Below are 19768 nucleotides of genomic sequence, written 5' to 3'. Positions count from 1 at the left end.
GAGAATAAGAAAGGGGTCTTGGGATATAAAGTTCACCACTAGGCTTTTCTTCACTAAACATTTAACATTTGTTGAATTAGGGGGATTCCATGTTGTAAAACAATTGTGTGTGCCATTAATTGAAATACTAAACATGGATGGCAAATTAAGTATAAATTGTCTAATCAATCTAGTGAGTAGTACAACCTATCAAATTAAGTCATTAACCATTCAACAAACCCACAATCAATACACACACAAAAATCTAGAGAAATGTACTACTTGCACTTATAAGCATGGACCATCAAACAATAAGAATGGATTATCTACCTATCTAGGAAATTAAAGCAGCTATTCTAAAATTACACTAATGACAAAGAAATTAAACTAATTAAACTAATGAGATAGCATAACCCATCAAAAAATAAGCATAGTCCATCAAATAAAATACAAGAGTAATCAATTAAGCACCATGCATTGATCAACACTAGATTCATTATTTTAATACACATATAAATGCACCAAATGTAAAGAATCAAGTGTGAACACATAGTCATCCATTCCATCACACATAAATATATGAATAGAATTGAAAGATTAATTGAAAACATTAAATCATACAAATCATGTAAAAATAAGATTTATATAAACATGAGGTCAATATAATATTTACAACACAAATCCCCACTAATTACAAAGTATTAAAGTTTAGGAAACAAGCTTAGGGCCATCTCTAACCCCAAAAGAATGATCTAACCACTCATGGTTGTTATCATCCAACCCTCAAGGGCTCTCTTCATAGTTGGATTCATTTTCCTCCTCTTGGTGTTCTTGGTAGAAAACTCTAGCAATTGGAAGAATCCTACCTAAAATGTGTATATTCTCTCTCTCTCTAATCTCTAGCCAATATCTCACTAACCAACCTCTTACTAAAAATAGTCAATTTCCTTATATAGGTAGCTCAAATGTCACACCCAATGGTCAAATCTCGTGCACTAGGACCTCCAAATAATTGCACCACAAGCACACCTTTAATTGGGCTTGAAATCTGTTTTGCATGAATTTTGAGGTAGTTCGATCGATCACAATGTTGCTTCGATCAATCGAAGTATGGCAGCGCAATTATTTGGATAAGGACAAAGGCTGAGATATTTATGAGGAAAAGAACAAAAATGGTTATAAGGATAAGATCAAAAGGTTCGATCGATCGAAGAAAAGGTTGGATCGATCGAATAGGAAATTTTCCTAAGGATAAAGACAAGGGCTTAATCCATCAAGGCAAGGTTGGAACGATCACAGTGCGATCGATCATAGCATGGTTCGATTGATCGAACAGGGAATTTTTACCACTTTGCTTTCACTTTACTCCTTCTTTGCACTAGACTTTGGATTGCTTCTTCCAATGCTTTAATTCAGCTGATTTAACTTATTTTGGGGATAAGTGCCTGAAAAGGAGAAAAACATAAAATTAGATTAAAGCGGATAAATGAGATACAATAAGGTCTTAATATACTCAAGATTAAGGGTTTAAATGTGCATTTTTTAGCATTTATCAGAGACTCTTTCCTTGGCGTCTACTTGTGGTGAGATATGGTTATATTAACCATTTTCCTTTCCTATTTTCATTCGATGTGGGATAAGGTAGAGTAGGGTTAATTTATTGGGCCAAGTACTTTGGGTTGTTTTTAAAAAATGGGGGAATTATTGCAAAGAGTACCCTTTGACAACAGGGCTTGGGTATAGCTTGTACTGGACCACCTCTATTACCAATGGGCCCACTTTGCAATATGCTTTCATACTTGAGTGTTTCCTTATATAAAAGAGTTGTTTACGGTTGTATTTTATCGATGTGAGACAACACATGTAAAATATATTATTGAACAGAGAAAATATTTTCTTTTCATAATATTTGTTAGGGTATTGGTTTTTTCCCCCTATTAAGAAAGAAACATATTATTTCCTTATTTCGAAATAATTTTATCCCACATCGAAAAAGAAGATGTTTATATGTCGATTTATTTATGCAGGGGGAATGTTCTTTCTAACATAATAGAGACCGTCAGATACACGGGATCTTTGATCCATTCGTGGATCTGACGTTCTCTATCTTTTGGAAGATCACATCATTATATCGTATATGATAAAAAGATGATGCAAAAATATGTAGTAGATTATAATAATGAAATTTTTACTCGGAGGGCCATAAGTGATCTTATTCTTTTAAAAAATAAAGAAAAACTGACTTAATATTTTAATGGTAATACCTTTTGAGGTGTAGTGCATTCCATGGTCATGCAATCATTGGCCATTAGCTTCGGCTAGCCTGTAGGCTCCTTTTCCTACTACCTCGGTAATCTTGTAGGGTCCAGTCCAGTTGGGCTGTAGCTTCTTCACGTGTGCTGTCTCTTGCTTCAGCACCCAGTCTCCCATTGTAAAACTCCTGGGCTTGACCCACTTATTGTAACTGTTTCGCAGCTGTTGCTGATATGAGGCGAGCCTTATTGCCGCGATATCCCTTTTTTCTTCTAAGAGGTCGAGGCTGTGTTCCAGTTGCTGATCGTTGCCCCCATCTAGTAACATGTGTGTTTGAAGTGTTGGTACTTCTAATTATATTGGGATTATGGCCTTGGAACCATAAGTCATTGCATAAGGACTCTCCCTCGTTAGCCTTCATGGAGTGGTTCGATAGGCCAGACACATTGGGGAGATTCTCATATCACTTGGTCTTGAGTTTTTTTAGCTTTTTCTACAGACAGTTGAAGATGGTGCGGTTAGTTATCTCAGCCTACCCGTTCCCCTGTGGGTGACTTATCGCGGCCAACTTCTGCCTGATCTCGTGCTTTTTGAAGAACTTTCTTGTGCTCCTGTTGTCCAGGTTATTTCCGTTGTCCATTATGATAACCTTCGGTACTCCGAACCAGCACATTATATTGTTCCACAATAAGCTTTTCACTTGGTCGTGAGTCACACTTGAGTAAGCCTCAGCCTCTACCCATTTTGTGAAGTAATCTGTGGCCAGTAGTACGGTGTGCTCCTTTTGCTTCAAAGTTTTGGGTAAAAGACCCACCACACCTATTCTTCATTGAGCGAATGGCCATGGATTTGACAATGCATGTGAATCTTTGGCCAATTAGTGTTTCATCGGGCCATAGCGTTGGCACTTGTCGCACCTTATGGCATATTCTTCGACGTTTCTAGTTAGGTACGGCCAGAAGTAGCCTTTAGTCAAAATCTTATGAACAAGGGACCTCCCGCCGAAGTGGTTGCCACAGTCCCCATTATGTATTTGCTTCATCACTTCGAGGGCCTCCGTGGGGGTCAAACACTTTAAGTATGGGCCTGAGAATGACTTTTAGTATAAGCAGTCATTAATTGTGATACCCCTCAGATCCGAGACACGGGTTGATCAGGCCCAGGCCCAAACCCGAGGGATATCAAACAATTAATATGTTAAATAGAACACAGAATGCAAAATGAAATAAGAAAAAAAATAATAAACTGAAGGAATGCTAATTGAAAACCTTAAAATAAAATTATTCAGATCTGATAATCCAAAACTCCATAATTTACAACTCGGGATTCCATCCAGTGGACCCCTTATGAAAAATTCTCAAACTGAAACTAGAAAACTGAAATAAAAACTAAAGCTAATATAAAGAAGATTCCTACGTAGTCGGAGGAAGGAATTTATGTATCTGCTCTGTACGTCCAAGCTCTAACCCTGGAATTGACGAACACCTGAAAAATAAAGGAGTGGGTCAGGCCCACATGCAAGTCCTGATCTATTACAATCCAAACAGTAATTCGATACGCAAACACATCCTAGAAAGACTCAACAATATCTAAAGTAGTCCATATATGTATATAGTACACACTATAGGACGCTCGCTAGTCCAGTAGGTCTGTCTCAGCCTGAATAGAAGGCAACATGCAAATACGCACCCTAAGGTGGACATGAGTTCCTAGACCTACCAGGGAACAACACCTCTGTCCAGCTATCCATCCTAGGCGATATACGCACCCTAACCATGGTCTTGAGACTCAAGCTCATACCATGGCACCATATAATAAATATATAAAGTTCGTACTCCTAATACAAAATATCATCCATCTGTATAGTGGTCTGATATATGTATAACAAATCCATCCTGAAACCATAATAGATCATTCAATTTATTTGATTGACATGACACAAGTAGGTGATGGACTTAACCTTTATGGTTAATCCATACCTTAATTCAAATTAGGTAGGACTTACTGTTTTGAACTAATCCATTCCCAATATAGGTAGGTCTTAGTATTTTGAACTAAGCCATCTCTAATATGACACCGTCCCATGCCGGTTCATATACATCCATATAAGTAGGACTTAACTTTTTTTATGGTTAATCCAACTCATTCCAAATTAGGTAGGATTTAGTGCTTGAACTAATCCATACCTAGCATGTCACTGTCTCATACCGGTACATACAATCCTCCAGTTAACACAGTTGACAAAACAATATTAAATAGTCATCAACCATACTCCAAAATTAGCATAAATATAGTTTAACCAACTTATGCATTCAATATAAGATTTAGAATCCCAATTACAGTCCGTTAAATTGATAAAGTAGGATTACACAATCTACCTCTCCAAACAATACCATAACTGATGCAATGTAAAACAGATTTTAACACCAGTTAATCCCAACTAAGCATACATATAACTATACAACAGGATGCTTATAACACAGCTGCAAAACATGATTTATAATTCTAAGTCATGCGGAGAAATTTAAATTTCTAGAACAGTAAGCAATTACAAGTTTATGCCAGACCTTTCTCCTACAGGTTTACTTTGAACCTTAGGTTAATTCCATCCTAAATTTCTGAATGTAAGCTTGTTTTTCAACCTTTTTATAAGTCTTAAACAGTGCATTATATCCTCCAGTAACATTTAAATAGTTTTAGAAAACCCAATCTCAACCAAACAACCCATAAAAATTAAATTCTGTGCATTTTAAGATGGAACAGGCTCTAAAATTTGGAGCCTGCTCTATTTTTCACTTAGAGCTAGCTCTAAACCACTTAGAGCCGGCTCAAAGACACTTAAAGCCGGCTCCAACTCTTTAGGAGCCGGCTCTAAGGGATTTGAGAGCCTGCTCTCTTTTCCCTTAGCAGCCGTTGTCCGTTCCAGCTTCGTCTTCTCCGATTTCGGTGATTACCAGAGCCTCTGTAATGTGTTTGAATTCTTATTCTAGGTTCAATCTTAGTCCTAGATAAATTATAAACCACTGATGTCCAATCAGAACATGTATGGAACACAAGTTTTGAACCAAGATTACAGAAACTCCATTTAAAATTTTAAGCAACTCACAACAGATTAATTCAGTGAATTTTTATATACTCTTCTAAATTCTTGTTCTTGAGTTCAAACATAGTCCCAAATTATTTACAAGACATCCAATCACATTACTAATCTCAACTATAACCAAGCTTAATCATAAACCACTGAAGCAATAAATAACAATACATCAAAGATTATGCAAAGCAGTTATTTCAAAGGATCTAAACAAAATTCATACATGCATAAAAGACTTGTTATAATGTTTATTTAAATCTGTTTTATCCTTGATTTAATCCCTGGAGTCTAACTAGGCATGCACAGAACACGAATTAAAGGGAAAGAGAAGAACAAAGACTTGCCTTGAGACTTTGGATTAAAATCTCTAACTATCATCTCTATCAACTCTGGCAACGTCGGTTGTGTTAAACTACCTCTGCTGCTTCTAATTCAGTCCCGAACTCCTCCTTGAATCCCTCATTTAATCTCTTAAGGTTTTCTCTGTATTTTGTCTCACAAAACACACTCGGATGTTCCCTGTATTCCCTTTGTATCTTATGCACGTGAATATGGTGAATAGGGTTTACAAAAACCCTTAGCAAACGTATACTTATGTATTTATAGGCTTTATGTGAAACCCTAACTTCAAATCCTAAACCAACTACAAGTCGGCTCAAACCTAAGACACGATTAATTTAAGCAAAACCCTAAGTCAATTCACGTAATTAATTTAGTCCATTTTAAAATAAAATCTAATTGCATACACATGAGACTAAAAATAATTAACCACATAACATAAAAATAAAACCATTTAATTTAACAAAAATAAAACACAAGTAAATAACAATAAAACAACAATTAATTCAAATAAAAACACTTAAATAATTAAACCAATTAAAATAATCCAAACAAATGACACATAATCAAATAAAATGCAATTAAATACAATAATTAAATTCCAGAATTATCCTTTTAAAATTAGAGGTATTACATTAATGATGGAGTACTTGACCGCTGCAAACCTCAATTTCCTAGCGTCATCTTTCTTAATCTGAAGGATTCTGTTTCTGAGATAGTTCTCTAGTGGATCTATCCAGCATGGTTCCCTCGGAGCTTCTCGAACCACCATCACCTGCAGTTGAGGGTTCAAGTTAGGTTCTTCCAGTGTGTCAATAGGCACAATCCAGATCAAATCTTTAACCGAAGATGAAGCTGTCGTAGACAATTTGTTTGCTTCGAAATTCTCCTTTCTTGGTACTTGGTGAAATTCGATTTGATCGAATCCATGCGTAACACCTTCGACTGCCTCTTTGTATACCTTCATTATTTCTTCTTTTGGTTGATACTTTCCTGTCACTTGATTCACAATGAGTTGTGAGTCACTAAAAACTTTTAGGCACTTTACCTAAAGTTGGTTTGCCAATCGAAATCCAGCTAACAAGGCCTCATTGTTGGTAGTAGGAAAATCCAAACGGATTGACTATTGTAGCTTAGTCCCTTTGAGAGTTGTGATGATGATCCCTACTCCTGCGTGGTTAGGTTTGAGTAACCATCTACATGAAGTACCCACTGTGGTTCTGAAGGTTCTAGTCCTTTGGGCTTATCTTCATATTCAATGAGGAAATCGACTATGTCTATTCTTTGTGTGGCACCTTCGGCTCTTAGGTAATATCGAAGGAACTAAGTTCGATTGCCCATTTGGTAATTCTTCCTGATAGATCTGGCTTGGATAGGATGGCTCGTATAGGATAATTCGTGATAACCACAATGCGGTGAGACTCGAAGTAATGCCGAAGCTTTCTCTTTGCATACACTAGGGCTAGTATGATCTTCTTTGCTTTACTATATCTTGTTTCGGCATCCGTCATTGTCTTGCTTGTGTAGAAGATTGGGTGTTGATTCCCTCCTTCCACTCGGATCAGAACTACACTTGTGGCTATGTTGGAAATTGCTAAGTACATGGTGAGGGTTTCATCAGGTCTCGGGGTAAACAAAATTGGGGGTTTAGTCATGTAATACTTCAGTCTAGTGAGAGCCTCTTGTTGCTGAGGTCCTCATGTATCTCTGTCCTTCGATCATATGGCATCAAAGAATGGCTTGCACTTATCAGATAACTGGGATATGAAGCGGCTGAGCACTGTTATCCTGTCGGTTAGGATCAGCACTTCTCTCCGGGTTTTTGGCTCCTGATTCTGTACTAGGGCCTGAGCCTAAACCGGGCTTACTTCTATCCTTCTTTCGTTGGCAATATAGCCGATGAATTGTCCCGAGGATACTGCAAAGGAACATTTAGAGGGGTTCAATCTCATACTGAATTTTCTTAGAGTGTTGAATTCCTCTTAGAGGTGCATGGGGTGATCTTCCTTCTTCTCACTTTTGACAACCATGTCGTCGATATAAGCTTCCATTGTTTTCCCTAAGATCTCATCGAAGAACTTGTTGATGAGGCGCCGGTAAGTAGCCCCGGCATTCTTAAGCCCGAAGGGCACCTTGTAACAATAAGTTCCCTTTTTTGTGATGAAGGACGTTTTTTCCTCGTCATCCGGATTCATGAGAATCTGGTTATATCTGGAGTACGAGTCGAGGAAGGTGAGTCGCTCGTAGCCTGTGGTAGCGTCTACCATTTGATCTATCTTTGGTAGTGGAAAACTATCTTTGGGGCAAGCCTTGTTGAGATTAGTGAAATCTATATATACTCTCCAATTTACATTCTTCTTTTAAACCACGACCACGTTCGAGAGCCACTGAGGGTAATGCATTTCTCTGATGAAGCCCGCCTAAAGTAACTTGTTGTGATACTCCCGAATTTCTAGATGCAGGTTGGCCAGGCCCACGCCCGAATACCCGAGGATATCAAAAATAAATCGGCAATAATCAAACACAGAGTACAAAATAGACAAAAAAAAAAAAAAAGAATAAATAAATAACTAAAAGAAACTAAAATGTTAATCCATTAATAAAGCCTCAGAATAAATTTTCATTAATAAATTCTTCTGATACAAGTAATCCTCCAAATATACAACTCGGGAATCCATACTAAGTGGACCCTGGAAAATCAAAACTGAAATAATCAACGGTTTATAACAATATACTAAATCATAAAGGAAACTCCTATGAAGATAATCCGGAAGAATGAAGTAGATGATCCCTACTCAGCACGAACAATCCCTACTCCTGAATAATACCTAAAAAATAAGGGTGGGTCAGGCCCACGAATAAGTTCAACTCTACCACAATCCAAACAGAGACCCGATACAACGTATACATCCTAGTCAATCCAACAATAACTAATAGTTTGTATATATATATAGATACACACTATAAGACACTCACTAGTCCACTGATCCCAAATTATTTTATACAGATAGTATACATCTTAAGCATGAACCAAAATAAAGTCACATACAACAATCCCCAAGATCAAGCAAGAACATATACTGACATATAAAATCTGTTTTAAAAAAATTTAAGCATGCAACCAAATTCAGTTTATTATCTGAAAAATCTTGGAACTACTCTAGGCATGTATAGAACACGAATCAAAAGGAATGAGATAGAAGTAAAACTTGCCACTTAAGGTCTCGGTTGGAAACCTTTAAACGTCTTCTTCCTAAGTTTTCCGGCGACTTTAGTTGCCGTTGAACCTCCTCTGCCACTATTGGTTTCACCCATGAGCCAGCCCCTCTTCCTCCTCCTCTTGGTTCAGCCCTCTTGGCCGAACCCTAGCTTCCTCTCTCGGTTTCTCTTCTCCCCTCTCTGTTATTTCTCTTTCTCTAGGACTAATAAAACTCACGTAATAAACCTAGCCTCCTCCTCTACAAACTTTATATATATATATAGGCAAAAGATTTAACCCTAATCCTATATGAAACATAAGTCTGCTTAAGGAAAAACAAAAATAAAAATAAAATAAAAGTAATAATACATAAATATTAAGTCTGCACGTAAATATATATATATAAATAAATTTAACTTATATTATATATATATACATAACCTAATTATACCTATTAATATAATTCTTTAATATACTAATAAGTATAATATCCATAAGTATACATATATACCTATATATATATATGTACCAAAATCCATGGGTAAAATATATGTACTCATTACTCATCCTATCCAAGTAATCCATGTGACCCAAGTGAGTAGTCCATTACTACTATCCAAATCCATCCTTTTAGAAATATAAAATAAAATAAAACATAAAGCAATTAAATCATTTAATCCTAACAAATAACTTCAAGTAAACCACACATCATTTAAGCAAGTAAAAACATCCAAACAAATTACACCTTATCAAAGCAAACAAGTTAATTACTAAATTAATTAAGACAAATCATTTAAGCACATAATGAATTTAAACAATTAAGCAGATAGCCAAGAAATCAATTAATTAATTAAAAATGCAATTAAAACAAACAAATTAATATTGAGACTATCCTTTTAAAATTAAGAGTATTACACTTGTCCACTTATTCGGCAATGATTCGATTTTTTTCATGAGCAAACCTTCTATATTTTTGTTTGACTGGTTTGAATGAGGGGTCCACTCTGAGGTTATGGCACGAGACCGAAGGATTGATCCTCGACATGTCTGAATAGGAGGCAAACATGTCTGCATTTCTCTGTATGATGTCGACCAACTTCTCCTTCTCATCTGGTGAATAGGAGGATCCTATATAAGTGACTTTTTGTGGGTTGTCCGAGATAACTTCGACAACTTCGAGAGATTCTCCAATTAATTTTGCTGCCTCTACCTCTGCTTCCAAATACTTAGGTAGACGGCTCTGTAGTTGTTATTTAGTAGTACCCTCGAAGGCTGCATCCGATTTAGGTGTTTTAGTTCATTTCATTGCTTCCTTCAGTGTCAGCATATAGCATTATTTTGCAGCAGCTTGATCTCCCCAAAGGTTGATGACTTCTTTTCCATCTAGGGACAAACATCGCATCACTTGGTGCAGAGTAGATGGTACTCCCTTAATTCGGTAAATCCACCCCCTCCCCATGATGAGATCGTATGAAGGGTGAATTTCTGTCAAAACGAAATTTTCCTTCAGTATCCTCTTTGCGGCAGTGACTGACAAATCTATTACCTCAATAGGGTCTACCTTCATTCCATCAAACCCCAATAAATGGCTAGAAGTGGTTCTGATTGATGATGATGGGATCTACAATTGCTCAAAGACTACCTTAGTTATAATATTGGCGCTACTGCCAAGGTCTGCCAGGACTCTTTTGATCATGCAGTTTGCTACCAAAAGGCTAATGACTATTGGGTCTTCATGGGGAAGATGTATTCTGGACAGATATTTATCTCTAAACCAGATCTTGATGCTGGCCGAGGTGATGGTATTGTTCGAGGATAATTTCCTCAGCTTATGGACTGCTCTCAATCTGGAGCGATACACCTCTTCTGACTTCTGATTTTCCTTTGACTTTTCATGTATCGCGTGAATACCTTCACTTGATTACCTTCTAATTTTCGAGGATTCACCTCCTTCGGCCTTGTCTGCTCTTTCAGCCCCACATAGTCTGCTAGGTCTCCTCTGGTTATCATGGTTTCCACCTGTCGCCGAAGGGACCTGCAATCATTAGTGGTACGCCCATAATCCCTATAGTAGGCGTAGTGCTTGCTTTTGTCCCTCTGTTCCATAGGTTGTCACATCGGTTGGGGGACTGTGAATCTTGCTTTGTTCTCCCGGAATAATCGGGCCAAGGTTGTACGGAGAAGGGTTGGCTTTTCCTCGGTCCTTTTCCTCTTCTCATGTAGTTGGACTGCTGGTACCTAGGCACACTGACTTCTCTGGTTTTTTGAGCTCGAGGCTTTTTCCCGAGGCTTATTTTCTACCATGACGAGGGTGGCATGCTGTACTCTGTTGGCTATATTCTCCTCAAGTCAGACGTAAACTTGTTCCCTAGCGTTAAGAGTTTATATGTCCGGAGGAAAATATTTGACCAAGGAGGTATGGAACTTGGTCCTCTGGATCATGGCAATTTTGAACACTTCCACAGCTGTTTTAAGGTGGCAATCCGCTATTTTCCGAAGCTTCCATGTTATATCTGGAAAGGAAATCCTGTAACGGTTCTCCTTTCTTCTGCCTTATGGTGAAGAGACTAGTGATAGTCTTTTTCTGCTTCTTATTACCTCAGTATTGTGCCAAGAACATGGAGCATAAGGTTTCGTAGTTCAGGATTAATTTAGTGGCCTGTTCTTGAACCACTCTAGTGCGGCTCCTGTGATACCCTTCGGATCCGAGACACGGGTTGATCAGGCCCAGGCCCAAACCCGAGGGATATCAAATAATTAATATGTTATAACGAACATAGATTACTAAATGAAATAAGAATTAAAAGTTTTAATAGCTGAAAGAAAACTAAATGACAATCCTTAAAAGTTAAATACTTAAATTTTGAATAAACCAATTCCAAAACCTCCAAGGGTACAACTCGGGAATCCATCTCTAATGGACCCCTAATAATAATCCAAACAGTAATAAAAAATAACTGATAAGACATCCAGAAGTAAGCTACGAAGAGAAGTCCTACATCGTCGGTAGAGTGAATAGAAACCTCTGCTCAGCACGAACACGTCTAAGTCTGGAACTATCGCGTACCTGAAAAATAGAAGTGGGTCAGGCCCACGCGCAAATTCTATACTACTACAACCCAAACAGAGGCCCGATACGCATGTACATCCTAACCAGTCCAACAATAACTAAATAGTCCGCAGATAAATATATATATATATATATATATATATATATATATATATATATAATCACACTAAAGGACTCTCACTGGCCTATAGGCCGGTCTCAACCTGAGTAGAGGTAACATGCTAAAACGCACACAAAGTGGGGATGTGTACCTGACCTAAATAGGGTACATTTCCAACCATCGTAGCCAACTATGCATCCCCATGCATATACGCTCCCTAACCAACGACTCTGAGACTCAAGCTCACATCGTTGGCACCATAAGATATATAATTAAATTCCATTCCAAAATCCATAGTAGTGCCGCTTAACTATATGTTGCCTTGACACTACAAATAAAATAGGATTAACTTTTAGTTAATCCATTCCTTAATCCAGAGTAGGTAGGACTTAGTATTTTGAGCTAATCCCCCTAGTATGACACCTTCCATACCGGTGCATACAATCTATCCATCCAGTGTTGATAATGTATAAGACAGTAACCATTTCAATATCAACTAATCAACCAATCCATAACAAGTATACACCATCCATCCAATTATTGGTAATATCATTGACATTAACACATATAAATATCAACCTATCCAAGTATAGGCATAACAAGAATCTATAATTAGCATGCTTGTTTCAATACATCTAGTACTTAATTCTCTAACAAATATAAATATCCGAGAATAAATGTAACCATTCTATAATCCACAATAAGCACAATAATAATTAGAACAGAATTAACATGCCTACTAATAACCACTCCGCAACATCCCATAAGTTGATATAAATAATTCTTTGAAAAATATCAACTAGTTTAACCTTAAGCATTAACCGAATTTATATTAATTGCCATGTTTAATCTCATATCATTGTTACATGATTTAAAACATAAAGATTCCAAGTTAAAACTGCTAATTCAAAGCTAAACAATTCTGATCATCCCCATTAAAATAAACCTGAAAACTTTCCTAATAAGTTTCAGACTGTATTCCTGTTTAGCCTCTTATGATAATTTATAAATTTTCATGCCTCCTGCAAGTTTACCAAGAGTTTAAACAATACTAATTTCCCCTAGAACCACTTCCAATACATTCTGGAAATTTCAAATATCCATGTACAGTAGCCTAGGATCGCAGAAAACAAAACAAAATATAAAAAAAATGAAAAAACTGGGAGGAGCCGGCTCCACACAAAGTGGAGCCGCCTCCATTTAAACCTAAAGCCGCCTCCACTTTATGTGGAGCCTGCTCTGCGTTTTGGTGACCCGGTTCTTCCTCCGTGCGTCGTCTCCTTCCACTCCGGCAGTATTTGACCGCTTTGTTCTTCTAAACCAACTCCACTACTGATTAAAACTAAGCCCCAAGGTGCTCTAAAGTTATTTAAATTCATTCTTTGTTAATCAGAACTCACCTAAAATAAGAACACGCAAAAACAGTTTACAGACGGAAGAAAAACACAAGCATGAAACATATTGCTTTGAAACAACTAATTGAGCAACCATATTAGTTTAATGTTATTACTTCCTGGAACTGAATTAGTGATGCAAAGAACACGAAACCTAAGGGATTGAGTTAGATATAAAACTTGCCTTACATCGACGGTTCTTCCCAAGCTCTCCGGTGAACCTCTATGTGTTTTCTCTCTCTCTCTGTTTCCTCTATGCCTCCACAGAAAACCCACGGTTTTATTTTATTTCTCCTTCAACCCTAAACCACCGTATAAGCCTATTTATAACCTTAACTTTAAATCCTAATCCATGTATAATACAGCCCATAGACAAACCTAGGTTATACACTGTCGGTTGTTTATGAAAACTATAACCCCATAAACTATAGTCACGTTACAACCTACTGAAACTAATTAAATATAATTTAACGAATCTAATTAAATTTAATTTCACTTAAAACAATTTAAATCCTAAAATAAAACTATTAATTAATAAAAATCAATTAAACAAATTAACTCAATTAAATTCAAGTAAATTAAACAATTAAACAAGTAACCAAATAAATTTAAAACAATTACAATAATTTAAACAAATAAGTAAACAAATGCAGCTTAAAATAATTAAAATAAGTAAATCAAACCAAAGGAAAAACAAAAGCAATTTTAAACAATAATTTAAATACCAGGACTATCCTTTTAAAATTAGGGGTATTACAGCTCCTATTAGGCTAGTTGGGAAAACTTTGCATATGAATGCATCATTGTGGTTATCCAGAGCCATCTTCTGGGAGTAATAATCGAGGTGACGGGAAGGATCTCCCATGCTATTGAACTGCGTGAAGGCTGGTATGGTGAATTCTTAGGTCTTTCGACATAGTATATTTCATTGGTGAATAGGGTCTTCACCAGAGAGGCCTTATGCTCCTTGGCCATCTCAGCCGGTGTTTGGATTCTCAAGAGCTTCTTTTCATCGAAGGTTTCCTGAGTGCCATTTGGCCACACTATGAGCATGTGGCTGGACTCAGCCTGTAAGTCCTGTGTGCCCTGGTGAGGGTGGTTCTCCGAAACTCCGGCTTCGGTTCTCGTCCTCTGCTCCTGCTGACTCCTGTTAGCTTGAACCTCATCCGCAAGAGGTATAACGTGGTCAAGGGGGACTCCCGTGGCATTGTCTGATGGTGGTTGTGTAGCTATCTACTCCATGGTTGTCTGGAGAGCATCATTCTTTTGTTGAAGCAACGCAATCTGAGCCGCACTGGCCTCGTTTGCTTGACGGAATGTCTCGAATTACTACAGGAACACTTCTCGCATTTTCAGCATTAGTTCCATCTGTTGATCGGCTGCGACAGTGGATCCTCCGATTGACATCCTGGATCATAGTAGCATAAAAGATCTCTAATCACTCGTGGGAGTATGTTTCTATACGATTCCCACAGACGGTGCCAAAATGTAGGTGCAAAAATTCGTTAACTTTAAAAAGTCAAAGAATAAAAGCAACTCACTCAAATAAAAGAACAATTCACTCAATAAAACAATTCAGAAAAGAATCTGTAATATTCGATGATCTTTATTGGAGGTCTATGCCTCTATTTATATACAAATTGAGGTAGAATTATGGTATGATTCGCTATGCTTGTCTTCCGCGTTTTCCTCATATACAATTTATTCCATATAGAGTTTCTTCTATACAAAGTTTTTTCCTTGCGTAACTCATTCCATGTAGAATTCTTCCTATGCAGAGTCTCCTTTTATATAGGATCATTTACAGTGCTGTGATTGATTAATCCGGATTGTATTTGGATCATAATGCATATTAGGCAGAGAGTGGATTTGATTGGTTTTATGGTGGGCCGAGAAGTTGACATTAATACTTTTGGGCTGATGATGGTTTTATTGTGCTTGATCAGAATTGGACTTTGGAAAGCTAGTTGGCCAGAATAGAGAGGTGATAACTCATTTAATGACGTAACTGACTTTTATCGGTGGGGGGATTTTTCCCTCTATACACTACAACTCTCATATATTGTAACTAATCGATAAATATAAATTGAATTATAAAAGTGAATGGTGATGTATATTTTTTAAAATGAACAAAATAAAAATTCTTTGATTTGATTAATCATGAAGGGAATGGACCACCTCCACGTACCACCGCCACCACCACCTACACCGCGTGGAGGAGGTCTAGGTGGTGGCAGCGCCAATGTGACGGTGAAGGTGGTAGTGTTGTTGTGGTGCGGTGGTGGCAATGGCGGTATAGGTGGCGGTGTAGGTGACGGTGATGTGGTGGCTGTGACGACCCTGGATTTTTCAACCCAGTGTGTCCTGTGATAACCCGAAGCGGATTCAAAATGTAGAATCAAAACAAAACCAAGTCCTTAGATATGTACATCATCCCTAAGACATAAGAATGGCCCTTCAAGGAATTTCGAGACTCAGCGGAAGCAAAATGAAGATAAGGGTACCAAAACCCTACCAAAAGAAGGACTAAGGGTAAAATGGTCATTTTACCCTAAGAGGAAGGAATTTGAATCCCAACAAGTCAAATGAGATTAAAAGCATCCAAAAACATCCTTTGGTAACTTCACATTAAGTCTCAAGGCCAAAGGAAATGAAATCCCAGAAGAACCCTATCCCGGTTCGAACCAAATCTGACACCCTCTCACTAAAATGAGGATATCATGAGTTAGGAAAAGAATCTAAAGCTAAAATTCATACCATTGGAAATCTTGTTTCGACACGGTCAGTTTAGACTCAATAATGAACCAATTCGGAGTTAAAACGAAGAAGTTACATCAGTTTGAAGTTGAAAGTCCAAAACTGAAAACTCTGGAAGACTTGAACCAGTTCAATATTCTTGAATCGGTTCAATATTCTTGAATCGGTTCAACATTGGCAGTATGCCCAAGCTGAACCAAAATGACACCTTGTTTAACTATTCTTGAACCGGTTCAACTTGAACAAAACACCAAAAATGCAGCAGAAACAGTGTTTTAGCAGAAAAATGAGTTTGCGACATGATTTTCGAGGTCAATATGACATTTTTAGGAAAAATGTCATGAAGAAACTCCCCCTAAAATTATATTTTCTATGTGACGAAGTCGAGAACGGAATTTATTTCCCAAAGGAATTTCCCAAAATACCCTTAAGCCGAATTTTTCAACAAAAAGGTGAAATGAATCCATAAGAGGCTCAAAACAAAAATGAAAGGGGTTTTCATGAAAACGATCATTCACCCAAACGTAAATAGTGATTTTGAGCATGGGGGAATGGTCCGCGGCTCTCGGAAATGGCCGAGTCAAAATCCGACCCCCCAACGGCCAAAAAGACGAAAATGAACTTAAAATGGAAACTTTGAAAACCAAAATCAACAACTGACTTCAAATGGCCGTTTGGCCCTTGGCCATACTTCGTACATGATTAATGAGACCCTATGAAAGAATAAAAAATGGTATTCCCACACCCGATGCAAACATGACGAAACAATAATTTAACATTTTTCAATATTTTCATAGTATTTCATGAAATCATAAGTCTCATAGGATACAAAATACATGACATTGGCCTCCGGTCTCATCTTATATATGTTGAATACATTGCAAGGAGTGCACTCATGTACACATTACATATATGAAATCAAATATACACATTTTGACAAATAAGATTACAAATGGCATTCCAAGCCAACCTTCACAAAGATGGAAACCTCCAAGTCCACAAACCATCCAAGCATAATGAAAGTCTCAACTTTAATTCCTGTACCTGAAAAATATCCCCACAACGTGGGTGAGTAACATAAAGCTACTCGTAGGAGATGAACATGTATCGACCTAACTTTTTACAATTTTATCACCTTAAGGTGAAACATGTTAAAGGGGCTCATGTCACCTAACGTCTATGTCAAAATGTGACTCAGGGAGCATCCTAAGCTACTTAAGATCATTTCTAGCACAAATCACATCATTCATTCAATTCAAGTAACATGGGAGCATACTATACAAAGCAACAATATGTAGATTCTCAAGGTCACTAACTTGAAATCTAAAATGCTAAAACAATTATAGTGGATCATGCCACCTAAAGTCTATGTTCCAAATGGATCTATAGGGTCATTCCAAAGTCACATTTGAACAAAGTACAAATCACAATATCTATGCAATTAACCAACATAGAAGCATGCTACACAGGTATCAAGATATAGATTCTCAAGGTTATCAATTTGAAATCTAAAATACAAAAAACGACAAAAGTGGGTCATACCACCTAACGTCTATGTTCCAAATGAATCTATAGGATCATTCCTAAACCACATTTGAACATATAAGGCATAATGTACTTAACAACATCAAAGCTCACAATAATTCACTAAAATCATAAAATATAGATGCGTTTGACAACATCAAAATGATTCACTAAAATCATAAAACATAGATGTACTTAACAACATCAACATGATTCACTAAAATCATAAAACATAGATGTACTTAACAACATCAACATGATTCACTAACATCATAAACATGGATGTACTTAACAACATCAAAATGATTCATTAAAATCATAAACATGGATGTACTTAACAACATCAAAATCGCCAATAACCAAAATCACAAGTTACAATATAAACATGATTGTTAACTTGGAATTGAATGCGAAAACAAATAGTAGAAGACTTGGACATCACGTCTCGGATTTCCGCCGAGAACAAAATGGTTATTCCGGGCATTAACCCACTGGGAAGACCACCCTAGTGCGTAATATCTCAATTAGGGAGAACTCATACCTCCTGCATTAAAGCCAAACTTTAGCCATATCACAGTAACAATGTCCCAAGACTCCAAAATAAACCAAATAAGTTCACAACTTATACATAAATTATATAATGCACGAAATCACATTCCATGCACAAGTAGGTCGAAACCACACAATCTATGCCTTAGAGTTTAAATTCTAAAATGGCATATATAATGTCAATTACAAAGTATGCAATTCATTACACATGGCAAAAATATATTCCATAAAGAAAACATGTTCTCATGAATATAAATATAACAACAATGTTATCTAATGTTCAAAACACAACAAAGCGAATACGCAACAAGTCCAAGTCCATGATTTGAATATAGAAACAACTTCTAAAACACAAATAGATCCATGGAGCCATTAGATAGAATTTAATTAAACAAGATAATCAAATTCTCTAAATTCCAAATCAAATTCGAATAACCTCAAATTAATATATGTTAAACAACATAGTATGCTCATTACATATATTAAATCAAAAGTGTCAAATGAGCAAGATAGCATCATATAGAATTTAATTAATTTAAATTAATCAAATCTCTAGATTTCAAAAGTTATTCAAATGATAATATATATCAAGAACTAAATCATGGTCATACCATACCTCAAGTCTAAAATGGAATACAAGTAAAATACAATTTACTAGAATTTAAATCAAATTAAATCCATTTAATCTCTAGTTTTGAAAACTCATCTAAATCATCCCAAATTAATATATATCAAAGATCAACTCATGGCCATGCCATTTACCAAGTCTAAAATGAGTTATATGCAAAATATGATAAATCACTAGTTTCTCAAATTAACAAAAGACATGCATACAACTTATATAAGCATCAATAGCATGCAAGAAACAAAAATATAACCCTATAACATCCCCTACCTCACTAGAGAAGAGTTTCTTTAGAATCCAAGGCAAATCAACACAAAATTGCAAACCCTTCTAGGGTTATGTAGAGGAGGATGAGGGAAACAAGAAGTGTTCCAAGCTTCAAGGTCTAAGGTGAGTGGAAGGCCCTCAAAAATCAAGATTAAGGCTTGAGCATCAAGCTCCATCCATGGAGGTTAGGGTTTGTGATGAGAAAGAAAATGACATAAGGTGAAAAATGGGTGAGTGGAGGAAATAGAAATCCTCCACTCACTATGTGTTCCTACACCATGGTCAACACACACAACTATGGTTAATTGCACAAAAACCCCTCCTTAAAACTATAATCCCAAAGTGTCCCAAAAGTAATTTGCAAGACTTAATCCCAAGCCTACACTTGTCAACCATCCAAGCCAACAAGTGCACCAATCTTAGGCCAACAAGTGGGTGAATCTCCACCCTCCAAATGTCACAAGATGATGCCTCCAAGTCCCTCCACCCTAATGCCAACAAGTGACTCCATGAGAGTGTGACACTTGTCACACTTTCCAAAAATTGTAAAAAGGTCCTTTTTGAAAATATCTTCCAAATTAAATTGTAAAATGGTCCCTAAGACGAAAAATAATTACTTTA

This window comes from Cornus florida, unplaced genomic scaffold (genome assembly GCF_030987335.1).
Source record: "Cornus florida cultivar Cherokee Brave unplaced genomic scaffold, ASM3098733v1 CherokeeBrave_3.0.0_Hap2_Chr06, whole genome shotgun sequence".
NCBI classification, from domain to species: Eukaryota; Viridiplantae; Streptophyta; class Magnoliopsida; order Cornales; family Cornaceae; genus Cornus; species Cornus florida.
The sequence above is the reverse complement of the archived record's forward strand: the minus strand, read 5'-3'. Positions refer to the sequence as shown.